Source organism: Macrobrachium nipponense, chromosome 33, assembly GCF_015104395.2.
Source record: "Macrobrachium nipponense isolate FS-2020 chromosome 33, ASM1510439v2, whole genome shotgun sequence".
Taxonomy (NCBI): Eukaryota; Metazoa; Arthropoda; class Malacostraca; order Decapoda; family Palaemonidae; genus Macrobrachium; species Macrobrachium nipponense.
In genome coordinates, this window is record NC_087219.1 from 40,761,146 (window position 1) to 40,784,195 (window position 23,050).

The 23,050-nt window shown below is 35.6% G+C and overlaps 1 protein-coding gene across 3 annotated transcripts in view; it reads right to left on the reverse strand.

Moving 5' to 3' along the window:
- Window positions 1-23,050, reverse strand: part of LOC135203110 (integrin alpha-PS3-like) — a 76,337-nt gene that overhangs the window by 43,902 nt on the left and 9,385 nt on the right. The window contains exon 2 of one of the 3 annotated variants that reach the window (XM_064232740.1): window positions 11,914-12,797. The exons of the other annotated variants lie outside the window; for them this stretch is intronic. The gene's annotated coding sequence lies outside the window, so the exon portion shown is untranslated. The remainder of the gene's footprint in view (window positions 1-11,913; window positions 12,798-23,050) is intronic. 3 annotated transcript variants of the gene reach the window in all.

Here is a 23,050-nt window from a genome sequence, read left to right on the forward strand (position 1 = left end):
GTGTGTGTGTGTGTGTGTGTGTGTGTGTGTGTCCACTGGAATTTCTTAATAAGGTGTCGGATATTTACAAACATACATAACACATACATATATAGATAAGTGTGTATGTTAACACACACACACACACCCACATAGATATGTATGTATGTATGTATTTCAGAACATGATTATAAACAACCGACACCTTTTAAAGCAATTCCAGCGAATTGGAAGATGACCTCAAACCCGAAAGGACCATCTTCATTCTTCTCAATGAACTCGTAGGGTGTGTGTGTGTGTGTGTGTGTGTGTGTGTGTGTGTGTGTGTGTGTGTGCAAATTCAGGGTCAACGACGTCACACGTCATCAAGTGCTATTATCTACTTGACCTACAAATAATCTCCATCCACGCCGAAGGGAAGTAGGTGCTAAGTATTTTGAAACGCCCTGAGGAATTTTGAGTGATGGTGACCTACGGCGGGTGTGAGTCATCGGGCCAAGCTGGCGTTGGCATGAGTTTTTTATTTTTCATTTATGTTTATTCGTTTTTCATTAATTATCATTATTATCATTATTTAAGTTTATGTCGTTTCGCGGTGTAATGGCTAGTGTCAGCGTAATACTTTTGTAGCAAAAAACAAGTGATTTAATAAATATTTGAAAATTTGTGTAATGCTTTCGTAGTGCAAAATAAGTTAGTAAATAAAAATATAATAAAAAATCCTTGTAATACTGTCGTAATGCAAATAAGTGAATGACTAAACAATAAAAAAATTTATACGTATTACTTTCGTAATACTAATAAGTGAATAAATAAATAATAAAAAAATATATGTAATACTTTAGTAATGCAAATAAGTGAATGAATAAACAAAAAATATATGTAATACTTTCGTAATATAAATAAGTGAATAAATAAATAATTAAACATTATTGTAATACTTTTGTGATGAAATATAGGTAAGTGAATAAATGAATAATTAAAAATCCTTGCAACAGCTTCGTAATAAGTGAATAAACGAATAATCAAAAGATCCCAGAATGAATAAACAAGGAAATATACAACGTTAAACAAAAATAATTCAAGAAATTACGGAAGGAAAACGATCCCAGATTCTCAAAACCAAACGTTGAATAAAAGAGAAAATACATGAAAAACTAAAAGAAATAAAAAGAAATATGCAAATCACGGTAAATTAATCAGCTGAGGATGATATGTGTTAATATCTGCAAAATTTGATAAATTTACGCATAATTCACATATGAACATTCCTGAAGTTACGTTTACTTACAGAATGAGTAAATTTTAAAAATACCTTAAAACGAAGACTCCCTCCATGCAAAATAAAACCCTAATAAAACACGAAGACTCCCCCCATGCAAAATAAAACTCGAAGACTCCCAAAATAAAACTCTAATAAAACACGAAGACTCCCTCCATGCAAAATAAGACTAATAAAACACGAAGACTCCCTCCATACAAAAAAAACTCTCAATAAAACACCACAAATTACGTTACGAGATTTAACGCGAGTAGTTGAAATAGGGTAGTTCTCAAAACAGCCTTCAGCGGATATAAAACTGAACGAGGCAAAGACTACATCAAAGTCAGCGGAGGTTTGTCGAGAAATAAGAAACAGCAAATGAGGGGGGTGGGAAGGGGGGGGGGGGGGGGGGGAGATTAATCAGAGTGGATGGGGAAACCACTTAAACGCGACAACAGAGAATTCCAAGGAATGTGTCGTTGAACGAACGTCATTAGCGACAAGGGGAAATTAGCGACGAGAAGTAAATAGAGACAGAGAAAAGGACGAAGAAATAGAGACATAGTGATACTTCGCCAATTGTTGTTATTATTATTGCCCTTATTGCAGAAACAAATCCTGTTTTGTATGTATATTTGTAACCATGCATAACTGTGGATGTATTTCTCCATTTCATGACTCATGCTAATATGAGTATATGAGTATTTTATTCATCTATTCATTTTTATTTATTATTATTATTATTATTATTATTATTATTGATTTGGGTTTTATTCTTTAAGCCAGAATCCCATTTCAGCAAAAAAATAGAAAAAATAAAACTAGAAAGGAACGAAGTTAAAGAGGCATAGTGACACTTCGCTAAGTGTTACTAGTATTATTATTATCATTATTATTGATATGGTTTTTCTTTTTGAAGCAAGAATCCTATTTCTTTTTGAAACAGGAATCCCGTTTTAGAAAAAACTGGGTGTGGGGAGGGGGCCTGATATAAACAAAACTTCTCCCTTTATAAATCGCTGTCATTCGCCGAGGGTTTTATAATCTGTAGCCTCCAGATTCTTTCGTCAAATCACTTCTGTAAACCACGCAGTTCATAATAATAAACAGCTTTTATTTGGCGCACAACATGCAGAAGTTTCATCTTAACGGTTTCCACATTCTTGTGTCCTTTCACTTCCAACAAACCACATGTCCTTTCACTTCCATCCTCGCTGGCCAACAGGATGATGATGTAATCCACACCGTTAGTTTCTCGCGTCTATCGGATTACCTTTTCCAAAATCTTTAATATAGTACTTTGGAAACGCATAAGGTAAATTCTCCCTACTGAAGAGTCATATATAAGAGTTATTTATCAAGAACAATGGCTGCTGGAACAGATGACATTCCGGCATTTTCAAACGAGGATGTTGTGCAATAAGAACATCGAAAGAGAACCTCAGAAGTTCCAGCAAAGTTGCAATGCGTTACTATCTCAAAGCAATGCACTTTTTATTTTACTGATTTATTTATATTATTACCTAAAGATTCTTTACTTTATTGATTTTTTTCCTATTTTAATAACTGTTCTCTGTCTTTATTTATTTATTTACTTATTTATTTATGTATTTATTTATTTTTTGTATTTATTTTTTTTCCAATTTCTGACTCCTCGACCGCCTTCTCTGCTGTAACCGGCTGCATTCTGTCCCTTTCGAGATAACAAGACAAGATTGGTCAGAATTTAAGAAAATAGGGAAGAGACGCCCGAAATTAAGATGAGACGAAGAGAGCAGATACATCTGGTATTTCTGCAACAATTGACAATGCCATGGACATTAGTGTGGACACAGTTCACATAAAAATGAACAATGTTAGTCAAAAGATAGCTTACTCACATCAAGCTCTTTCATGTAAGGCTGACAAAAACGAAAATATGTATATATATATATATATATATATATATATTATATATATATATATATATATATATATATATAGAGAGAGAGAGAGAGAGAGAGAGAGAGAGAGAGAGAGAGAGAGAGAGAGAGACTAAATTCTATCTGCCATTTCTTGGTAAGCCGATACCAAATAAATAATTCAAACAAAACGTAAATGTACAGAGAGAGAGAGAGAGAGAGAGAGAGAGAGAGAGAGAGAGAGAGAGGACATTCTCACTGCCATTTCTTGGTAAGCCAAAACCAAACAAATAAGAGGTCCAAGAAAAAGAGAATGTAACAGGTATGTCCCGAATCATGAACAGGTAAACAGCGTGAGCAGTTATTTTCAAGAGTTATTTTCACGCCCTGTAACAGGGCCAGCTGTAGAATACAAGCTGTCCCCAAAGCAATTAAGGGCACGTCTGGTATCTGGGTACTATATGACGGGGCATGAAGGAAAGATATAGGGAAGGTCGCTGATTTAATTCGTGTCATGTTTGGTATCTGGACCTGAATCCAACTTACAAGTACATATGCGTATGTCTATACATGATTGTTATATATATATATATATATATATATATATATATATTATATATATATATAATATATATATATATATATATATATATATAGAATCTACTGGTCATTTTTACCAGATACATATGCAAATGTAATTCCACTTAACCTCTCTCAAATTCTTTGCTCTTTATTGGAAGCGCTTGTCACTACAAAGCCTCGAGATCCAACTTCAAAGAAATATGAAAGGAATCATGATGTCCGGTGACGGGATACGAAACCCCGGTACCATAATGACGACGAGGTCAGGTCGGCCAGGTGACCTCGTCGTGATTATGGTATCGCGGGTTCGTTTCCCGCCACCGGACATCATGATTTCTTTCATATTTCTTTGAAGTTGGATCTCGAGGCTTGGTGGTTGACAAGCGCATCCAAAAAAGAGCAAAGAACCTGAGAAATTAAGAGGACATTGTGCCTATTACATTTACATTTATATATATATATATATATATATATATATATATATATATATATGTATATATATATATATATATATATATATATATATATATATATATATATATATGCACGGGAAGTGGTCGTTGCACTTGTTTCTGTTTCCTTTCCAAATTATCTATGTTGATTTAAGGGAAGACTTACGTGCATGGTGGTCAGTCGACTGGAGTCGGGGAGGGTTGGGAATCAATGAGGATAGGAACCTCATCCCAAAAACAATCGCTGGAAGACCAAAAGACTGAATACATCAAGGAGCCTCCCTCGAGAACGCGCACACACACACACACACGTAATATATATATATATATATATATATATATATATATATATATATATATATATATATATAAATTCTCACTGCCTTTTCTTGGTGAGCCGATACCAAATAAAATATTTTAAACAAAACGTAACTGTACAGAGAGAGAGAGAGAGAGAGAGAGAGAGAGAGAGAGAGAGAGAGAGAGAGAGAGAGAAAAGCAATATGCTTCATTGTCTTTATTTATAACCTATTAAGGGCGGGGCAAGGGGAGTGTTCAGCTCATATTTAAGTATATAAAAAGACTCTCTCTCTCATCTCTCTCTCTCTCTCTCTCTCACTTACAACGAGAGAGGAAGAGACAGGGATGCTGCCTCCCAGAGATCATCTTTATTTCTAACCTCTTCGAGGCTCGGTCTGCCTAGCGCTTGACTCGAACCTCCTTCCTGCGCAGGTAAACATCCATTACTCTCCCCAGTTGAGCCTCTGTACACATGCTCTACATACATCGCGTTGCTGACTTGAAAAGAGGAAATTGCTTGGCTCGTACGGACGCTTAGTACCGGCAGTTATCCCCACCGGATTGGGGAAAACATCGGCTTGCAATGAATTCGCCTCTCAAATGAACTCGTTAACGGGTAGATTGAAGGTCATTTTCGTTGCTGATTCTTTGGAGTAGGGATTTAGTCTCGTTCGATCATTAACATTCTCTTGGGAACTCCTTTTGTTTTCTCCTTTTCTTTTAAGATGATCTTTAAGAGCTACACAGAGAGGGGGGATTAGGTCCAGTAAATTATCTCTGCTTGTTGTTTATTTATTTATTTATTTTTTTGTGGGGGCCGGGAAATTAGGGTAACGAGGTTTTCCTCGCCTATAGATATTTTGTTGAACTGTATTTTAGCGTTTTAGAAAAAAAAACAAACACTTTGACATATTGCGATTTCTGTTATAGTTGTTTTGTTATATTTCTTATGTATACTCGCCTATTTCTATCTAAGTTATTCATATTTGGAAACCAATATTTAAAACTATATTTAATGTATACTATGAACCAACTGGTATTACTACACCCCACCTCGAAGCTGGCCTAACGAATTATGTCTCAATCTTATCATTTTGGGAAGCTTACAGTAAAATATTGTTAATTAACTCAACTGAGTTATGGTTCAAATCTAGGTTATGTCAAATTCAGTACGAGTTCTGTTTTGCTATGTATTCGGCCTAGTGGCTCATGAGAGAGAATTCTGGTTAGAAATATTTGTTTGAGGTTCAAATTCTCTCCTGCTAAGATTGAAAGGTGCGTACCTCTGAAAAAGCACAAGTACAGAAGTTTCATAACTGGAATACAATAAAAACAGAATCATAATCCAATTCAAATGATTGGTAAACAACGACAAAAAATCACAGTCCAACTGGCTGCTTGACTGGTAAGTATTACAACGCAAGACTGCAATGTAATACATCCCTATTCTTCGGCTGACAGAAAAAAACCCGTTTAAATGCTAGTAAGGTGTCAGGAATGCTGTCGCACAAAGAGAGAATGGCAGCCATTTTGACGCAGAGCTGGGCACTCAAGTCTGTTGTTTTTTTTCTCTCTCTCCCTCTCTTTTCTAGGCCTATGTCTGTCTGCACCTATATGTGCTGTGACCCATATCAGCCGACAAAAAGGCAAGTAACCTACATAGTACACAGCTATTGTCAAAAGAGGCTTGAGAGAGAGAGAGAGAGAGATACTACTGCCAAAGAATGTCCACTATGGAGTAAATTCTTATGGTTAACCCTTCACACCGTTCATTTTCACAATGTGGAACTCTCCTTTTAATTTCCGGATCTCTTTATCTCGCTGTCCAACCACTCCAACTCCCTCTTTTCACTACCTTACTCTCTGAAGACCTATATCAGTCAGGAAACACCGAGGAGGGGAAGGAATTCCACATTCGGGTAGAAGACGCCCTAAGACTGATTAAATCGGTTAGATCCTATTACAACTGATTTCCAAACAGCACATATATATGTAAATATAATAACTCATAAATCAATCATTACTCTTAATATTGTTCTATTAAAATAACTTTAAATCATACAAGTTATAAATAAATAAAAAAAATCAATAATTATTGCTAATATTCCTTCATCAAAATGACCTTAAATTATAAATGTTATCAGTGAATAAAAAAATCAATTATTATTGCTAATATTCCTTCATAAAAATTACTTTAAATCATAAACGTTATAAGTAAATCATAAATCAATTATTATTGTTAATATAATACTTTCATTAAAATAACTTTATTTCACACGAGTTAGAAGTAAATCGCAAATCAATTATTATTGTTAATACTCTTTCATTATAATTACTTTAAATCGTACGAGCTAAAATAAGTCATTAATCAATTATTACTGTTAATAATCTATCATTAAAATAACTTTAAATCACACACGTTAAAAGTAAATCATAAATCAATTATTACTGTTAAGGTATACTTTCATTAAAATAACTTTAAATCCCACGAGTTAGAAGTAAATCATAAATCAATTATTATGGTTAATATTCTATCATTGAGATAACTTTAAATTATATACATTATAAGTAAATCATAAATATATTATTATTGTTGATATTCCTTCATTAAAATTACCTTAAATCATACGAGGTAAAAGTAAATCATAAAACAATTATTATTGTTAATAATAAATCATACGAGCTAAAAGTTAATCATAAATCAATTATTTCTATTATTATTATTGTTGATATTCCTTCATTAAAATTACTTTAAATCATACGAGGTAAAAGTGTAAATCATAAAACAATTATTATTGTTAATATCCCTTCATTAAAATAAATTTAAATCATACGAGGTAAAAGTAAATTATAAAACAATTATTATTGTTAATATCCCTTCATTAAAATAAATTTAAATCATACGAGGTAAAAGTAAATAAAACAATTATTATTGTTAATATCCCTTCATTAAAATAAATTTAAATCATACGAGGTAAAAGTAAATCATAAAACAATTATTATTGTTAATATCCCTTCATTAAAATCAATTTAAATCATACGAGTTCGAGGCCGTTTCTCCAACGAACTAAACAAGTGAACAAATAGATCCCAATTCCATTATAGGCAAAACCCTCAAATTAGTTTCTAAATTCATCGCATTAAATGACTATGTTGCACTTCCGGGGCATTTTGATGAACGAAAAATTACGAGAACGGCTTGAAATCACGTTTGATGTGTGGTGCGTGAGTGGTAATCATAACAATTTAAATAGTGCTACTACTACCTCTAAAAATAATAACGCAACAACTGTGGTTTTGTTTTTTATATAATAAATAATAATAATAATAATAATTAATAATAATAATAATAATATAATAATAATAATAATAATAAAATAATAATATAAAATTTAACCGATGAAGATTTACAAGATTGGTAAGAGATATCAAAGGAGAGAGAGAGAGAGAGAGAGAGAGAGAGAGAGAGAAGAGAGAGAGAGAGGAGGTAAGGGGGAGGGTTTATGACTATTACATAACTATTTCTAAGCGGATTTAAGACCGCCAAAAATAATTTTCTGCAAAAATACTTTGAACTAACCATAATTCTAAATCAGGAATAGGGTTAGCAAGTAAATATGATTTTTTTAAAAACTAAAATGCTATGCAAGTGTGACTCAAATTACTTGGAATCTCTCTCTCTCTCTCTCTCTCTCTCTCTCTCTCTCTCTCTCTCTCTCTCTCTCTCTCATGCACAAGCAACGCATACTGTGAGGGATCTCATTGCCCGTTTACTGACAACTCCCCAGTACATACAAACTGAAAGAGGTGCTCCATGCCGGATTTACCATTTATTTGTTTACCATTCATAAACGGGAATAAATCCATGCACCACAGCGAGAGATGATACACAGCCATCTCTCTCTCTCTCTCTCTCTCTCTCTCTCTCTCTCTCTCTCTCTCTCTCTCTCTCTTGTGATATTACATAAATGGCATCCTCTCTCCCCAATAAATAAATACACAAATAACTAAATAAATGAGTAAAAAACACTGTTACATAAAACTATAGTCGTGCCACACAAAGGCCGTAAGATAGACTCAACGAAAGAAATAAGCACGACACTGGTCACAATACGCAGAGGTCATCAGTCCGTAAATGTAAACAGGATACTGACCCTTGAGGAGGGTAGCACATTCACAACGGCGTGACCTAATTCATCCTGTGGTTCGTCTTTCTTTCTCCCTTCGAGATTTTCTGGGGATTAAGGAAGACGCATCACTCGTCGCTTATGGCGACAGGAATGTTGTCCTTTCATGTGGGTATATTTTTTGTCTGACAGTCTGTTAGGCTGACTGACTTTCGACTGGTTGAATGAAGAATTACAGACAGAAAATCGTCCTACAGTCAGTTCGGTAGACTGACTTTCGACTGGTTGAGTGCAGGGTTACAGGCAGAAAATCGTCCCACACTCATTTAGGTAGACTGACTTTCGACTGGTTGAATGAAGATTTATAGATAGAAAATCGTCCTACAGTCAGTTCGGTAGACTGACTTTCGACTGGTTGAGTGCAGGGTTACAGGCAGAAAATCGTCTCACACTCATTTAGGTAGACTGACTTTAGGCTGGTTTAATGAAGATTTATAGATAGAAAATCGTTAATCAGTCAGTTCGGTAGATGGCTTTCGCCTGGTTAAACGAATTATTAGATAAAAAATCGTTACTGTCTGGCAGTGGAAGATTTTAGACTTTAGAAAAGAAGAAAAAAATTATTAAATAACAGATAGGAGACTGTCTGTCAAAGAAGACTGACTTTGGACTGCTAAAGAGAATTTTTTTTAACAGAAAGAATGCTGCAAGCCTCTCAGTAGGCTGATTTCCGAATGTTAAAAGCCACTGGACAGGGAGAGAGAGAGAGAAAAAAAAACTAGTACTCTGACAGACAGAGGCTGAAACTGTCAGAAAATCATTCCTTCACCAGAAAGCAGATCAAAAGAGTCAGAGTTTTATTGTCCAATAGCTGAATTTCTGCTAACTTATCTGACCGTTAGCGGATAAAGCAACCTTTCTAGATTACCAACTATACACAGTAAGAGTTGTAGATCCAAAGACCGCTCACAAGAGGGTTGAACGCACACCAACACAGGGTTATTATAAAAAAACATAATAATAATAATAATAATAATAATAATAATAATAATAATAATAATAATAATAATAATAATAACAACCTTGTAACAAACCTCAGCCGGATGGTGCAAACGACAAAGGCACCGAGATTGATTTGCTAATTACTAGGATTCTGCAGACTGGCGTCACAGACAATGAGAACAAGCGAAAGCCTCAAAACTCAATGAAAAAATAATATTTTTACTTAATAACATCGAATCTGTCAAACATTTATCGATAATGATATCCAGTACAGGTCTCTTAAGCGAGAATGCAGTGGCAAGCAAAATAAAGATTAAACATTAGTCTGCTACGATTTGTACTGCTATGAGGCCGTAAATCAGGGTATCGATTCAAGAGTAAAGACTTACGAAGAATATCAGGAGTTAGTTATGATACCATAAAGGAAATCGCGAAAGTTCTTCGTGCAGATGAGATAATGATGAAAGTTGGGGAAGGTTTGTATAGAAGCCAGCCATACAACTCCTGGAAGAATGATGACAGTGGGCACCCAAGAGTTGGGAAACTCAGACCTACTTGGACGAGAACTATCAGAAGGGAAGCTATAGAAGAGTGGAGATTTGTAGAAGATAAAGCATAAGATAGACATAAGTGGCGGGATTCACAGGCCCTTCGGAAGGCGACGATGATCAACTTCAGCAAACTGGCTGCGCAAGACAATGAAAGTGAGCTGTTACCTCTAAGTCAGGCGGTATTCCACAGAGGCCACACAGCATGGAAGACGATGATGATTACCAATGATGTAAGGAGAGACAGACTTTAAATCTAGCAAACTAGCTTTACAAGACGATAAAAGCGAACATTTACCTCCAAGTCAGACGATACGGAAAATATTCCTACTTTTTTATTGGTAAATTGGTAAATATCTCCCGCACATTCAGCACCAAAAATAGCTCATGAGACATGACAAAAACGACGAAGGGCAATTACTACGAAGCACAGATTGATTCGTCGTTGGGAGCAGATCTTGGATGGAGGAAGATCCCAGCTGCCAGCACATGTTCTGTTTCGTTCGGTTTCGTCCGCTTTTTCAAGGCTCCGTTATGGGTGAACGAAACATTAAGGAACACGTGAATGGAGTGGAAGTGTCTGAGGACCAGACAGAATTGTGGCTGTGGTCAGTCAGTCCGCCTTGTTTGTTAACTGCTTGCAAAAAGGAATTGGGTGGGGGTGGGGGGATGAGTGGATGAAGGGGAGGGGAAGAGACTGGGGAGGAGAGAATTAGGAAGTAGAGGGGAGTTAGGGGAGGAGATTGTGGAAGAATAGGTGGATGGAGAAAGGAGAAGGAGGAGGAGGAGGAGGAGGAGTAGACCTTTTACTCAATCACAATGCACTGCAAGAGGATTTGCTTGCAACAGGCAATTTCGCTTTGTTGTTGCACACAATCATAAACTGTTTGCCATTGCATACGAATTACCTTGAAGCAAATGGGACTGCTCTCTACCTGACCCTTTTCCTCTATAAGTAATAATATTTTCGAACCCTATCACTTAAAGAGGACTGACGTTCTCCCGACTTTTGATATGACTGAAGTTTATTTACTTTAAAGGTCGTGTCAGTTTTATGTATGGGTTTTGAAATATTTGTTATAAGTGGCAATTTAGAGAAATATTTGTGTATACACACACACACACACACACACACACACACACACATATATATATATATATATATATATATATATATATTATATATATATATATCTATATCTATATACATATATATATATATCTATATAGATATATATATATATATACACACAAATATTTCTGTAAATTGCCACTTATAACAGCATAATAACCTCTAATGATTAGAAGTCACCCACATACACACACAGTGAGAGAGAGAGAGAGAGAGAGAGAGAGATACAACACATCTCATTGCGGGAACTTCTTTATATATAAGATGTGACACGTGGAATAAACTGCCACCAGAAGTTCTAAACAGCAACAGTGTGGAAGAGTTTAAAAGAAAGCTACACAATATCACTAGTACACTGTGAATGAACAGTAAAACCTGCTCCTAGAGATAAGTAAGCACACGATGTCTCCTCTTAAGATGGACTAACGAGTCTTTGGGACATCCTAACCCTTGTAACTCCTTGTAAATCCAGCTATTTTATCTTTCACTCTGGTCTGGGATAAGTACAGATACTATGTTGACCAACCTTTAAGCTTTTGCAGCTTTAAATAATAATAATAATAATAATAATAATAATAATAATAATAATAATAATAATAATAATAATAAATTAATTTTTTTTTTACCTTATCGCTTGTGTCGGGAGATAACGGCCGATTCACAAATGCAGCTGGTGCCGATGAAATCTGAAGCTTAAGCGGAGCTTTTAGAAGCTTATTGGAAAGCTGCTTTCGTCGCGAGGTATAGCGCTGATCAGCTCAACGCTTTCCAGAGGTTAGGGCGGGATGCCTGTGACGTCACGGCTTACTGATGAACGTCGCCGATTCGTTCACTTTCAAGAACTTTTTTTGAAGAGTTCAGCTCAATCAGCCAATTAAGTATTCACTGGCCATTTGACGAATAAGAAGCCTTGAGGTGTATCACAGATATGAAGATAAATGCGCGGTCTATAATTTTTTTTTTTTTTTTACTTATTTCAGTCCTCTAGTTATATATGAATAAGTGAAGGGAAAAGATTATATTGACGCAGTTGCCGAATGATTATAAGAAATGATATTCACTGTTCAGCTTTTTTTTCCACTTTTTACATAAATTGTAGGTTGGGCACAGCACTTCAGCGAATAGCATATGAGTCGTCCAAGCGTTATCAATGACGAAAGGATGTCTCAATTAGACAGAGGTGTGTCTCGGTAATTGCACTCCCATTTAAGATCTAGTTGCACCTTGCCGGATGGAATGCACGCGTTGCAAAGACTTGTAGAAGAGGTAGTTCATCACAGCGCTTGTCTTGGATGTGTTCTGCTGTAGAGGGGGGAGAAGGGATGATGATGACGGACAGACAAGACAGGTGACTAACAACTTTCAGCAATGGTTTCGTTTTTCTGTGCTTTCAAGGTTATGCGTTATCGATCAAAGTACATAGAGTCTCTTTTTCTTTTCATTCTCTGAGAAGGATTAAGGATTTAATCCTCTGAGTCGAAGATCCTATATAACGGCTCCTGTGGGCGCTCTGTAGTACAACAAGGAAGGAAGTTGAGTTTATGGTTCTTTGAGATAGTTCAAATAGCTATGAATTATATATAATACATAAGATCATTAAAAATAAAGGTTGATATTTACCTTCACGAATAACAAATAGAATTAAAGAGGATGTAAGAAAGAAAGAAAAACTTCACATTGGCTAAAAAAGTAAAGCATTTACCTGGACTGAAATAGTTTTTGTAGCATCTAACAATATAAAAAAAAAAGAGGAGCGGGTGGTTTGAGGTTGGGAATTCAACAATACATAAATTTCAAATAAAACATGACAGATTACAAGCTCGAATATTATGATTAATGTAATAAACAATACCGAGCAGCTCGCACCCTTAAGTGACAAACAACTTCATGAAGCCACTATACATCACCCGAGATGAAGTGAATTAAACTTAATTAATTATATATATATATGATATATATATATATATATATATATATATATGACTTAAAATATGTTAAAACAAACTCCATCTAAAAAACTAACCCACATAAACATCAAAAAGGTAGATTTTAGTGCTATATTTCGAAGAGACCTGTCTCCCTCAACGGATATTTCTATGGGTTACCTATATATATATATATATATATATATATATATATATCTATATATATATATATATATATATATATATAATATATATATATATATATATACATATATATAAGATGTGTGTGTGTATGGAACCAACTTCTAGATTCCCACACTTGAAAATAAAAAGAATTACATAAAAAAAAGAAGGCTCCCTTTAAGTGGCACCGTAACTTTGATGAAGACACTTTGCACCACTTGAAGCGAAAAAATGGTGGTCCTGAGGGGGGGGGGGGGGGGATGGGGGGGGGGGGGGAGAGGCCTGTGGAGTGCCTCTGCTAATTGAATCTGGGCAATGAAGAGTAACAGTGATTCATGGACGTTACTCACCATAGAGGGGAAAGAAAGAAGGGAGAAAGGAAAAGGAGAAAGAAGAAAAAGGGGGAAGAAGAAAGGAGAAAAAAGGGAGAAAAGGGAGAAGGAGAAGAAAAGGGAGAAAAAAGAAGGGAAAAAGAACGGAGAAAGGAAAAAGGAGAAATAAGAAGAAAAAAGGAGAAAGAAGGAAGGAGAAAGAAGAAATAGTAAAAGGGAAAAGAAAGAAAGATAGAGGAAGAAGAAAGGGAGAAAAAGAAGAAAGAAAGAAGGGAGAAGAAAGAAAGAGTATGAAGGAAGGGAGAAAAAAGGAAGAAGAAAGAAGAAAGAAGGAAGAAAGAAAGAACAAGAAGGAAGAAAGAAAAAATGAAAGAAGGAATAAGAAAGAAAAGAAGAAAGAAGAGAAAGAAGGAAGACGCCACTCCAATCTGAATCAGGAGTACCCGCATGGCAATCCATGTGCGTTGGCTCCTGGTTCTGTTAATTGTTTCTTTTGGAGTTTTTTTTTATGTTTTTACCTATTTTCTCTTTTATTATTCTAATATATTTCCTTTCATTTTGCGTCCAATTCAAGGAGAGACTTAGACTGAAGTTTGGGGAATTTTGGCATTCATTTTCATGTAAGTTTACACGTAGTTCCTGGCTCTGTTAATTGTGTCCTTTGGAGTTTTATTTATTTATTTATTTATTTTGCTATATTCTCTTTTATTATTCTAATATATTTCCTTTCATTTTGCGTCCAATTCAAGGAGAGACTTAGCCTGAAGTCTGGGGAATTTTGTCATTCATTTTGATGTAAGTTTATAAGTGAAGACTGGCCCATCTTGAAGTTCTTACAACTGCTTGAGAGTCGCAGCCTCCCACAAAGTAACAGAGAGAGAGAGAGAGAGAGAGAGAGAGAGAGAGAGAGAGAGAGAGAGAGAGAGAGAGAGTTAATAATAAATCGCTTTTATTTACATTTTGGTTCCTGATCGGTTGCACTGGAAGCTGATTACAAGGACAGCTGACAACCCTAGCGTTATCGGACATTCTTGGGACCGGGTACGTATGGTGAATTCCTCTTTCCCTCTCTCATAAGAGTTGCATACGATTCCACAAACAAACACACCACAAATATATATATATATATATATATATATAATATATAGAATATATATATATATTAAACACTATATTTCACCATACGCCTCCTTTTTCATATTCAACTTTTCTCCAGCAGCAAGACACTTTTGTTTGTTTGCATGGTGTTTTTACGCTGCGTGGAATCAGTGGTTATTCAGCAACGGGACGAACGGCTTCACGTGACTTCCGAACCACGTCGAGAGTGAATTTCTATCACCAGAAATACATCTCTTATCCCTCAGTGGAATGCCCGAGAATCGAACTCACGGCCACCGAGGTGGCAGGCCAAGACCATAACGATCACGCCACTGAGGCGCTAAGTCACTTTTGGGATATGGTGCTGGATAATATTTAGTTTAACTGGCGACACGCCATTTTTAACTCTGCGATCCACCGCAGTGGACTGACTACAGGGACAACTAACTTGAAATTCAAGCTTCCAAAGAATATGGTGTTCATCTGAAAGAAGTTACAGAAGATAATATTAAGAGTACAGAAATAAGAGATCAGTTATTAGAATGAAATGTAAAAAATAAAAAAAAGCAATACCAAGCGCCGGGACCTATGAGGTCATTCAATACTGAAAAGGAAATTGAGAGAAAATAGGCTTTAATGGTGTAAAAGGAGGAAAACTTCGCAGCTGCCCCTATGAAACAAGTATTAGGAGAGGGTGGAAAGTAGGATAGAAGAAAGGGAATATGAAAGGAGGTACAGTAACAGGAATGAAAGGGGTTACAGCTAGTGACCGACGAGACGCTACAGTGAACGTTAGATAATGCATACAGTGCACAGCGCGAGGAGCACTGACGACGCTAGCCCCCAACGGAGATCAGGAATTAAAAAATAAACTGCTAATTAGTATGCGTTAGAATTCCTAACAGGACCAGGATACAGATCGCCTGAGGATGTCTTTTTATATTGTCCAAGTGATTTTGAATGTTGTCCAACAAGTTTTAACTTTGTGTGACAAAGCGCTATATATTCATAAAAGTACTAAGTTAACGTCTATCTCGCCCAGCCCATAATCCTCTCACATTCAATTATCAAAGCTATAAATCCAACACATTCAGAGATGACGACAGCGGTCTCTGGCAACCCTCCACAAATCTTAATCGCGTTTTAGACATGTACAACAGCTTCTATAGTCCGGAGCCTCCCGCTGCATTCACACGAGAGCTGCAGAAATTCAGATGTTCATCCCCCCCGCCCTCTATTCATTCTGAATGGCTCTATTCTGCTCGGCCATATTCAGACGTTGGTCTTTATCATTCTGATTCATAGCTACTTCTTAACGGCAAAGGCTTTTTCTAATGTATATATATATATATATATATATATATATATATATATATATATATATTATATATGAGTCTGATCACATCACCGTGATTCATATATTTACGCATTAAGCTACAAATGTCCTTTAATATCTAATTCGCCCTACCTCAGAATGAATATATTTTCATATATGTTAACTGAAGGGGAATTTTTAGTTGACAATAATTTCGTCGACCCCCGGGCGCGAACCTAGGAACCCAGAATTCAGGACATACAGTGAAGCGCCTTTAACCACTCAGCTAACACAAGAGGACATAAGTTAAAATTCCCCTTCAGTTAACATATATGAAATATAATAATTCTGAGGTAGAGCGAATTACATATTAAAAGGACATTTGTAGCTTAATGCGCATAAATAAATTTTAAAATTTACCATATATATATATAATTATACTTATAATATATATAATATATAATAATATATATATACTATTATATATATAATCTATATTTATAATATATTATAATATATATCTAATATTATATATATATATATACATACACACACCAACACACACACACACACACACAACACACACATATATATAGTATATATATATATATATATATATATATATATATATATATATATATATTGAAAAGAAACTCATTCCTGCATCTTAATGTTTTCGTAAATTGAATAGAAATTCAATTCTGCGTGTCCTTGACAACTTGTAATGACCATTACCATTTTCATTACTTGCGTTAAATAACTGAACATCATTACCAATCATCTTCCAACTCATTTCGTAACAAAATATCCTTTCGTCTAATACGGAAAGTCAACGAAGTACCGGTAAATAGGGAGAGTTCAAGGCTAATTTGACATTAAATGAATTTTTGCATTGCCCTTAATCATTAAATTTTGAATTTTGTCTCTACATAGATGGCGTTTAAAATATACAATTTATATTATATTCAAGCCTATCTTTCATGAAACCTTTCTACCAAAATTCAATTCGAACAAATGCTGAAGGAACAAATTCGTCCACTGCTTTTCCTACATCTGTCCAGCTCTTCCTCTACCGAACTTCTGTTTATCAGTTGTACCCAGATTATCTGGAATATTAAGCAGGTCCCTATGCCTCCACAGGCTACATTACCCCCGTCAGCGTCTCCTAATGTGACTGTCATGGCCCAGTCAATAACATAACCCTTTAAGTAAACAGTTTACAAAATCTAAAGTCTTTATGGTGGATTATAACTGGCACTGCAAAGCCTAAAAATGTGCATATACAGTTCAATTCTATTATAGAAGAATTAGTAATGCAAATTCATTGATTGTTGTTAATTATAGTTTAATGGAAATATCTCACCCGAATTTGGACTGATCACTGTATTGAGACCCGGGGGTTATTCAGTGATGGCTTTTGGCTTTTACCATTTACTTGATTATCATCATTAGAACTGTAGGACATAGGCATTTCTGATAGGGTCTTTTAGTTAAATCATCTATTTGTGAGAACAAATAACGTAAATGAAATCAATGGGACAGTCTGATCTTATAAATTTGACTACGTAATGTTATCGAATTATCAAATCTTCAGTCACACTGAACTAAAATAATTACGTAAAATACATGAAAATACAACGAATTACCTAGGTTATGTTCAGCTTCAAAATACCATTGTATCTAATTAAAGAAGATTATATATATATATATATATATATATATATATATATATATATATAAAATGAAATGTGTGAAAATGAAATACATTACCGGGATTTTTAACAGAATATGGAATATCACTAAAATCGACACTGAAACATAAAACAATTTCTGTACGTATACTAGCTTTCATTCAATCTAGCCGCTGAAATGCATCGATAAAAATGTATGAAAGTGAAATGTACATTGCGATAGCAATACCAATTTACTGAACACCAAACCAAAACAATCTGACAAAAGACATAAAGATAACATACAATAACGCAGGAACTCGTGTTCTAATAACGTTCCTCTTCATAAGCTTTGTTAGTTCCCCCCGACATGTTACCCTCCATTGCTCTCAGTAAGAGGGTTATTCATCGCTACAACTCTCATTTTCAGTTTCTCCTTATCTTTAACAGTTAAAATTTCTGTCTTTGGGCAATAGTTTCATATCTGCCATCTTATTTTATCTTTAAAGTTATGCCAGGAGTTTCGCATCGATACAAAATATTCTTTGTACATTTCAAAAATGCACCTAAAACAGATATTACTACTTTATTAGAAAACTAATTTTAATGTATCTATAACTATCTTCTTTTATCTCCCTAGTGTATTTTGGACTAAGTATCTACATTCTAATAGTGTAAATGCAAGAGATGAAATAAAACATTATTCACTTCCTATAACAGGAATGTCCTTTCAAGTACAAAAAATTCGGAAATCAGAACTTTTTCCTTATTTGAAATACTGCAGAAATTGCAAACATGAATAAATCAATATTCTAATTAAATGTATTCTTTCTAATGCACCTGTATGTGAATTCAATAAAACTATAGGCGTACTCATACATATACTGTATGACGTTGCATTTATTAGGTGTATGATTCGCCCCCGGCCTACCGCCCAACGGTCTACTCAATTGTAGATGAGTTCCAGCTGAGGCTGAGTTTAAAGAAAACGGGTAGGGGTAACAACCCCACCCCTAAAACTTGCCGAGAGCTGAAAGGCTCTACAATTTAGCGCCATCTCCTCAATAGGAAAAGAGGGCGTAGGTGAAGAAAAAGGGTGGGAAGGGGGTGGGGGTGGGGGTAAGCAGCCTCGCCCCTAAACAATTTCCGAAAAACCAGAATGTAGAACACTTCTGGCGACCCCCTCCCCCATTACAAAAGGGGGAATAATAATAATAATAATAATAATATAATAATAATAATAATAATAATAATAATAATCTGACTACCGCCCCGGCATTTTTAATAAAATTAAATTGACTTTGACAATTACCTATTTGAGACATGCCAATCTTCGGCGTGTTGCTCACAAGTTTAAGCAACAATGAGTAAAATAAAGAACCTTTAAAAAATTAACGCAGCTGAGACAGCAATTACTTTAAATAAAACATGTTTAAAAGAGGGTTTACATCCAGCATACAATAATAATAATATAAAAGAGGGATATGGGATATGCCAGTGGAAATTGTACCCATAATCATAGGGACACTAGGCACGATCCCAAGATCCCAGAAAAGGAACCTGGAAAAATTAGATGCTGAAATAGCTCCGGGACTCATGCAGAAGAGTGTGCTCCTAGAAACAGTGCACATAGTAAGAAAAGTGATGGATTCTTAAAAAAAAAGGCAGGATGCAACCTGGAACCCCACACTATAAAAAAAATATATCTTATAAAAAAACAAAGCAATACAACATCACACACAGACGACCACCCACAAACACACAAACAGATCTGGGTCATTAACATTCACACGGGGACATCCTCACGCCTTTGCCGCCAAGCGCGCGTCAAAAATAGTTGCATGCGACAGAGCAGGAGGAGGAGGAGGAGGAGGAGGAGGAGGGAGGAGGAGGAGAGGTGGGAGGAGGAGAAATCAGGTGATGCTGTCTTGTCTTTTTAAGACATGGACTGTCGAAGGTCATCTCGACGTGAGAGATCTGAGAGATCAAAAGATGCTGGAAGGTCTCACGAAGGTGGATCAAAGTCAGTGGTCAGCTCAGCTCGATTTCAGAGTTCTATTCATTATTATCATAGTTCAAATCGACTACAGAGTTCTAGAGAGAGAGAGAGAGAGAGAGAGAGAGAGAGAGAGAGAGAGAGAGAGAGAGAGAGAGAGAGAGAGGGAGGGAGATTCACATTAAGTATCTTACCGTTAACAGAAAGTGTAGCTACTAGAGAAAGAGACAGATTCTACCTAAAGCTTCACCCCAATATAGCAAATTTCAAAGCAATGCTCTTTCCACGTATGTACTTGCAACGCGCGCGCGCGTGTATATATATATATATATATATATATATAGATATAGATATATATATATATATATATATCTAGGTGGATATATATATATATATATATATATATATATATATATATATAAACATACATACATACATACACATATATGTATTACATTTTCTGAATTATATGCATATATATATAATATATATATATATATATATATATATATATATATATATTATATATATATAACATTAATTCTACCATACTTTGCCAGTCCCAGACGTAATACCGTTACCATTACCACCTGACGGACCATGAAAAAAAAAAAAAAAAAAAAAAAAAAAAAAAAAAAAAAAGAGGAAATGCCTCTCATGGCCAGTAATGACTATCATCAAGCCATCTTGATCTCCTAATCACTAAGTGATAACTGCTATAATTACACCCCTTAATGGGACAGTGACTAGGGCTCTGTGACCAGGCTCAAACCTAACGAGGAAAATTGACAGGTCCAGCCATCACTTGAATGTGGAACTTTCACGGCGTCCAGAGATGCATCACTCCCCCCCCCCCCCCCCCCCCCCCGCCCCCCGCCCCCCCCCCCCACCACCACCACCACAACCAACCCAAGCCCTCCTCCCCCCAATTACTGGGGGTACTTGGCGGGACCACAAAGGATAGACACATACCCTCATTGTCCCTGATAACATTTAACTGTCATTTTCCAAGTCAGTGATTTTCTTTCTTATCTTCGAGTGGGTCATAATGAGAGAGAGAGAGAGAGAGATTTTTTTGTTAGAGGCCGAAGGAATGGAAACCTGGTGGCTTAAACTAGCCCAGGCCCGCAAGAAGAAAGCAGAAAAGGGAAAAGATAAAACATACGATAACAGATAAGGAAGTGTCAGGGGAACAATAAAGAAGGAAGTGAAATCAACAGTTTGGCAGCTGAAGGAACGAGACGAAGACTAATTCAGGTAAGATAGCCCACTTTTCTTTAGTATTAAAACAAAATACAATGAGGGATGTTACGTTGCACCCGAAAAAAAAACCATGAATTTTATTACATAAATGTTAATAAGCTATATCGAACGCCTTTGAAAATAATTGAATCTATTCAACTTATTTCCCAAAGCAAAATCTACTGGGGCGATTGTGAAAGTAAACCAAAACATCACGTGTGGCAATTTTATCATTTCTTCGACATAAAAATAAGATGATACAAACAAATAAGATGAGACAACTTGGCCATAAAATACGAACTTAACCAAGTTTCGTTCGTTCACCGTCATCAACTTTGCCGAGACTAATGATAACAATTTAAATCATTTAAAGCATAACCGCATGAATCTTAGTGACAAGACTGTTAAAAAAAAAGGACAGAGAATTTTAATGTGATTATGCCAAGCGGATCCAAGAAATCTTGGCCAGCAGAATGCGGAACTGAAGATCATTTTGCGGGTATTTTGGGCACAGGGTATGGAATTCTCGGCTATATTTAAAAAGGTTTTGTTCTTGATGAAGTTAAGAAAAAATCTATTCGTGTTGGAAATCTATTCGACAATCACTTATTGTAAAATAGTTAGAAAATACAGTTATTAATCACTTACTGTAAAATAGTTAAAAAATACAGTTATCAATCACTTATTGTAAAATAGTTATAAAATACAATTATTAAAGAAGTTACAGCTAAAAATACCACTTACAGCTTTAGTAGGTTCACGTCAACCGTGCATCTGATGTCTAGGCCCGTCCCTTTCGACGTTCCTGATTGGCTGTTGATAAGCCAATCACAGAGCTGGAAACTCTTAGTCTCTCTCGAGAGTTCACATAGGCAGGATGTATGTTCCACCTCTCGGCCTAGACATCAGATGCACGGTTGATGTGAATCTACTATAGAGTAGCTGAATTGTGGTAAAGAGGTGTCAGAAGGCTTTGTGACAAATAAGCCAAAATCTTGTTATCTAACTTTTCTCTCCCTCTGTCTCTATTCAGACACACTATGTCTTATTCGCTGACACTTCTCTCTATTTAGAAGCACTGCTATGTCTCAATTCCCCCTCAGCAATCTCTCTCTCTTTCTCTCTATTCAGACACACTGGTATGTCTCATTCGCTGACACCTCTCTCTATTCAGAAGCTTTGCTATGTCTTAATTCCTCTTCAGCAATCTCTCTCTATTCGGGCACACTGCTATGTCTTATTCGCTTAAACTTCTCTCTATTCAGAAGCACTGCTATGTCTTAATTGCCCTTCAGCGATCTCTCTCTCTCTCTTACGACACTGATTTCACTCCCTTCAGTGCCCTTGCTCTCTCTTCTTTCTTCTCGTCATTCTTTCCCCCTCCTACCTTAGCGACACAGTCCAAGGCCAGACTGCAAATAAATTATTATTTATATATTTATATAAAATGCAATTACCTGCCAAGGAAATAAATCACACGCTATCGGGAAATCTTGACTTCCGCTTACGTCATTTTTTGAGTCTGGAAATGGATGACCTTTACGCCTCATTTATCTTCATTTTTAAGTTCGTTTACCAATCGGCACATCTTGTCCTTTAAACAACTATATTTATTTACGCTGGTTTCAGTTTTATGAGTGCAGGGTATCTGAGTGGTGTCAACAAAAAGCAGCTTCACATAAGATTTAATCATTTTTCTAAATCTATCTAGCTATAGTTGTCCTTCGTGGCTTTTTTTTTTTCTTCCATAGAAAAGGGGGGTGGGGGTGGGATTCAGAGAAGGGCATCACTGAAGCCACTGCCAGATTCACATTCAGGAAAATTCATGTTTTTTTTTCTAAGTAAATAAAGTCAAGTTTGCCAATTTTCCTTAGAAGATGTGAATATGGAGGAAGACAAGAATGCAGTCACAATGACAAAATTTTATTTACCCTTTCGAGTAAATAAAAGGTGAAATTCTGTGAAAAATCAATTAATATTCTACTGTTCGGACGTTTAATAT